Genomic DNA, 6153 nt, shown 5'->3' with positions numbered 1-6153 from the left:
CGTAAATTACGAATTTATTCTCGTAATATTACGACTTTATTCTCATATGACTTTTTTCTCGTAAAATTACTTTATTCTCGAAGTCTTAAAATTACGACTTTATTCTCATAGTATTAATATTATGAGAATAAAGTCGTAATTACGTTTTAGGGCCACATTGAATTTCTTTTTTTTTTTTTTTTGGACTTCGAGATAAAGTTGTAATATTATGAGAAAAAAGTCATAATATTAAGAGAAAAAAGTCAAAATATTATATTATGACTTTATTCTCGTAATTTACGACTTTATTCTCATAAATTACGAATTTATTCTCGTAATATACGACTTTATTTTCATACGACTTTTTCTCATAAATTACGACTTTATTCTCGGAATATTACGACTTTATTCTCGAAGTCTTAAAATTGCGACTTTATTCTCATAGTATTAATATTATAAGAATAAAGTCGTAATTATGACAATTTACAAAATTTATAATTTTGTAATCAACATTTGCAGAAACTCGTCTTTTTTTCTCTTTTGCAGATTCGTCTTCTTCAAAATTGTAAAATTATTCATGTGACTTTTGATATTATAAATATGTGAAACCAAGGAGTGTTTTTGTGTTCACCCTGTATCCTTTAAAAACAATGGCGGAAACTTTGAGAATTGCTAGAAAAATAATTCTGATTTTTTGGGAAATATAGCCCCTCCAAGCATGTCCTGGATCTTCCCCAGTTGCTCCTCCCAGTTAGACCTCCCCCAGGAGATGACCACAAGCATCATCAACTGATGCCTGAGCCATCTCAGGTGGCACCTTTTGATATGAAGAAGGAGCGGCTTCTACTAAGAGTCCTTCCAGATATTCAAGCTTCTCACCCTGTCTCTGACTGTAAACCCACATACCAGATGGAGGAACCTCATTTCTGGCACTTGTATCTGTGACCTTTTTCTTTTGGTCATTACCAAACACTATAATGACCATAGGTGAGGATAGGAGTGTAAATCAACTGGTAAATCAAGAACCTCACTTTCTGGCTCAGCTCTTTCATCACCACAACAGTGTCTGTAGCACCTTAGACACAGCTTCAATCTGTCTGACAATCTCATGCTCCATTTTAGGCCTACGCTGGAAGAAGACCCCAAGATACTTGAACTCCTCCACTTGGGGCAGTAACTGTCCCATGAACCAGAGGGGACAGTCAACCCTTTTTTGACAGGGGACCATAGTCTCAGATTTGGAGACACTGATCCTCATCTGAGTCACTTCACATTTGGCCTCAAACCTGCCTCGTGCACATCGGATGTCACTGTATGCTGAAGCCAACAGAACCACATCATCCGCAAAAGGCAGGGATGCAATTCTGTTGTCACCAAACTAGACACACTCTAATCCTTGGTTGTCTCTTGAAATCCTGAACATGAAAATCGCAAACAGATTGGTGACAAGCGGCAGCCCCAATGGAGTCGTAAACCCAATCAGAACAGATCAGATATGATACTGAGAATGTCGACACAGCCCCTAATTTGGTCATATAGAAACTGAATTATGCATTGCAGCTGTCCGACTCTATACTCCTGCAGCACCCCCACAAGACACATCAGAAGACCCAGTGTTTTGCATTTTCCAAGTCCACAAAACACATGTAGACTGGCTGGACATACTTTCAAACCCTCTAATATTCGTGCAATTGTAACGACCTGGTCTACCATTCCATGATATCAGGCCAAAACCCACATTGCTCCTCCTGAATCCAAGGTTCGACTATTGATCAGGGTCTCCTACCCTGCAAACACTTTCCCAGGGATGCTGAGAAGTGTGATTCCTCAATAATTGGAACATACTCTCTGGTCCCATCTTTTAACGATAGGAACCACCACCCCGATTTGAGGTATTGTCCCAGACATCCATGCAACAGTGTATACGTGTGTCAGCTATTAACAGCCAAACAACATCAAGAGACTTTACCATCTCAGGGGCAATTCGAGCTATAAATTCAGTCCATTTATATACTTCATGTCAGGTCAGAGAGAGAAAGAGAGAGTTCCAAGGTTGTACAAAGCAAATCAAATCAAATCAATTTTATTTATATAGCGCCAAATCACAACAAACAGTTGCCCCAAGGCGCTTTATATTGTAAGGCAAAAGCCATACAATAATTACAGAAAAACCCCAAGGGTCAAAACGACCCCCTATGAGCAAACACTTGACGACAGTGGGAAGGAAAAACTCCCTTTTAACAGGAAGAAACCTCCAGCAGAACCAGGCTCAGGGAGGGGCAGTCTTCAGCTGGGACTGGTTGGGGCTGAGGGGAGAGAATCAGGAAAAAGACATGCTGTGGAAGAGAGCAGAGATCAATCACTAATGATTAAATGCAGAGTGGTGCATACAGAGCAAAAAGAGATGAATAAAAAGAAACACAGTGCATCATGGGAACCCCCCAGCAGTCTAAGTCTATAGCAGCATAACTAAGGGATGGTTCAGGGTCACCTGATCCAGCCCTAACTATAAGCTTTAGCAAAAAGGAAAGTTTTAAGCTTAATCTTAAAAGTAGAGAGGGTGTCTGTCTCCCTAATCTGAATTGGGAGCTGGTTCCAGATTAGAGGAGCCTGAAAGCTGAAGGCTCTGCCTCCCATTCTACTCTTACAAACCCTAGGAACTACAAGTAAGCCTGCAGTCTGAGAGCGAAGCGCTCTATTGGGGTGATATGGTACTATGAGGTCCCTAAGATAAGAAGGGACCTGATTATTCAAAACCTTATAAGTAAGAAGAAGAATTTTAAATTCTATTCTAGAATTAACAGGAAGCCAATGAAGAGAAGCCAATATGGGTGAAATATGCTCTCTCCTTCTAGTCCCTGTCAGTACTCTAGCTGCAGCATTTTGAATTAACTGAAGGCTTTTCAGGGAACTTTTAGGACAACCTGATAATAATGAATTACAATAGTCCAGCCTAGAAGAAATAAATGCATGAATTAGCTTTTCAGCATCACTCTGAGAAAAGACCTTTATAATTTTAGAAATATTGTGCAAATGCAAAAAAGTAGTCCTACATATTTGCTTAATATGCACATTGAAGGACATATCCTGATCAAAAATGACTCCAAGATTTCTCACAGTATTACTAGAGGTCAGGGTAATGCCATCCAGAGTAAGGATCTGGTTAGACACCATGTTTCTAAGATTTGTGGGGCCAAGTACAATAACTTCAGTTTTATCTGAATTTAAAAGCAGGAAATTAGAGGTCATCCATGTCTTTATGTCTGAAAGACATTCTTGCAGTTTAACTAATTGGTGTGTGTCCTCTGGCTTCATGGATAGATAAAGCTGGGTATCATCTGTGTAACAATGAAAATTTAAGCAATGCTTTCTAATAATACTGCCTAAGGGAAGCATGTATAAAGTGAATAAAATCGGTCCTACCACAGAACCTTGTGGAACTCCATAATTAACCTTAGTCCGTGAAGAAGACTCCCCATTTACATGAACAAATTGTAATCTATTAGATAAATATGATTCAAACCACTGCAGCGCATTGCCTTTAATACCTATGGCATGCTCTAATCTCTGTAATAAATTTTTATGGTCAACAGTATCAAAAGCTGCACTGAGGTCTAACAGGATGAGCACAAAGATGAGTCCACTGTCTGAGGCCATAAGAAGATCATTTGTAACCTTCACTAATGCTGTTTCTGTACTATGATGAATTCTGAAACCTGACTGAAACTCTTCAAGTAGACCATTCCTCTGCAGATGATCAGTTAGCTGTTTTACAACTACCCTTTCAAGAATTTTTGAGAGAAAAGGAAGGTTGGAAATTGGCCTATAATTAGCTAAGATAGCTGGGTCAAGTGATGGCTTTTTAAGTAATGGTTTAATTACTGCCACCTTAAAAGCCTGTGGTACATAGCCAACTAATAAAGATAGATTGATCATATTTAAGATCGAAGCATTAATGATAGGGCTTCCTTAAGCAGCCTGGTAGGAATGGGGTCTAATAGACATGTTGATGGTTTAGAGGAAGTGACTAATGAAAAACTCAGACAGAACAATCGGAGAGAAAGAGTCTAACCAAATACCAGCATTACTGAAAGCAGCCGAACATAAAGATATGTCTTTGGGATGGTTATGAATAATTTTTCTCTAATAGTTAAAATTTTATTTGCAAAGAAACTCATGAAGTCATTACTAGTTAAAGTTAAAGGAATACTCGGCTCAATAGAGCTCTGACTCTTTGTCAGCCTGGCTACAGTGCTGAAAAGAAACCTGGAGTTGTTCTTATTTTCTTCAATTAGTGATGAATAGTAAGATGTCCTAGCTTTACGGAGGGCTTTTTTTTTATAGAGCAACAGACTCTTTTTCCAGGCTAAATGAAGATCTTCTAAATTAGTGAGACGCCATTTCCTCTCCAGCTTACAGGTTATCTGCTTTAAGCTGCGAGTTTGTGGGTTATACCACGGAGTCAGGCACTTCTGATTTAAGGCTCTCTTTTTCAGAGGAGCTACAGCATCTAAAGTTGTGCTCAATAGGATGTAAAGCTATTGACGAGATAATCGATCTCACTCACAGAGTTTAGGTAGCTACTCTGCACTGTGTTGGTATATGGCATTGAAGAACATAACAAAGAAGGAATCATATCCTTAAACCTAGTTACAGCACTTTCAGAAAGACTTCTACTGTAATGAAACTTATTCCCCACTGCTGGGTAGTCCATTAAAGTAAATGTAAATGTTATTAAGAAATGATCAGACAAAAAGGGGTTTTCAGGAAATACTGTTAAGTCTTCATTTCTATGCCATATGTCAGAACAAGACCTAAAGTGTGGTTAAAGTGGTGGGTGGGCTCATTTACATTTTGAGCGAAGCCAACTGAGTCTAACAATAGATTAAATGCAGTGTTGAGGCTGTCATTCTCAGCATCTATGTGGATGTTAAAATCCCACTATGATTATCTTATCTGAGCTAAGCACTAAGTCAGACAAAAGGTCTGAAAAATCACAAAGAAACTCACAGTAACGATCAGGTGGACGATAGTAATAAACAAATAAAACTGATTTTTGAGACTTCCAATTTGGATGGACAAGACTAAGAGTCAAGCTTTCAAATGAATTAAAGCTCTGTCTGGGTCTTTGATTAATTAATAAGCTGGAGTGGAAGATTTCTGCTAATCCTCCTCCTCAACCCGTGCTACGAGCATTCTGACAGTGTGACTGGGGTGTTGACTCATTTAAACTAACATATTCATCCTGCTGTAACCAGGTTTCTGTAAGGCAGAATAAATCAATTGTTGATCAATTATATATCATTTACTAACAGGGATTTAGAAGAGAGAGACCTAATATTTAATAAACCACATTTAACTGTTTTAATCTGTGGTGCAGTTGAAGGTGCTATATTATTTTTTCTTTTTGAATTTTTATGCTTAAATAGATTTTTACTGGTTATTGGTGGTCTGGGAGCAGGCACCCAGCAGAGAGCAGAGAGAGAATAAAATGCAATGTCATGTAAATTGTCAAATTAACACAAGAACATGACATCCATATTTTCAAGCCATATTTCCAGATGTACAAACTTGTTCATAAAGGTTTTCAAGCTAAAAGCCCTAAAAGAGGACTGTTTTGCAGAGCTTCTTTCTCATGCTCCCTTACTAAGAGAGGTGAGTTTGGTGCAATGTGGTGCAGAAAAAAAAAATCCTCCATTCTAATCTCCTCATGGACCTTGTGTGTGGGACTGTTGACCTTTGGAGGTTACTTTGTTGAAGCTTGGCGAGTCACTCTCTCTGCAGCTCTCAGCACCTTATAATACTGTAATGATCATAGTTCTAATGTTCACGTTGTCACGCAAGGGTTAACTGTTCTCGAGTTGGGAGGGGGAGTGAGGGTGTGGTGAGCAGGAAGAGAAAAAGAGGAAAAAGAAGGTGTCGTCATCGTGAGTTGTGGCTGCAACAGCAACTCTGTTGTCTTTGGTGTGTTAAAATAAAAGCTCTGAAGAGAACCATGGTCCTTGGCTGACTCCCTGCAGCGAGGGTATTACATTGGTGTCAGAAGCTCGAATTTGCCCACTGCATGAGCCACTGCTTAAGCGGGGGCGAAGATGTCCTCTAGCTCGAGTGCCCGCTGCAGGTAAAGAAGGAGGCCGATGAAGGCGCAATAGACATTCCAGAAAACACCGTGAT

This window comes from Thalassophryne amazonica, chromosome 19, assembly GCF_902500255.1.
Source record: "Thalassophryne amazonica chromosome 19, fThaAma1.1, whole genome shotgun sequence".
Classification (NCBI taxonomy): domain Eukaryota; kingdom Metazoa; phylum Chordata; class Actinopteri; order Batrachoidiformes; family Batrachoididae; genus Thalassophryne; species Thalassophryne amazonica.
Note: the sequence above shows the minus strand (reverse complement) of the source record.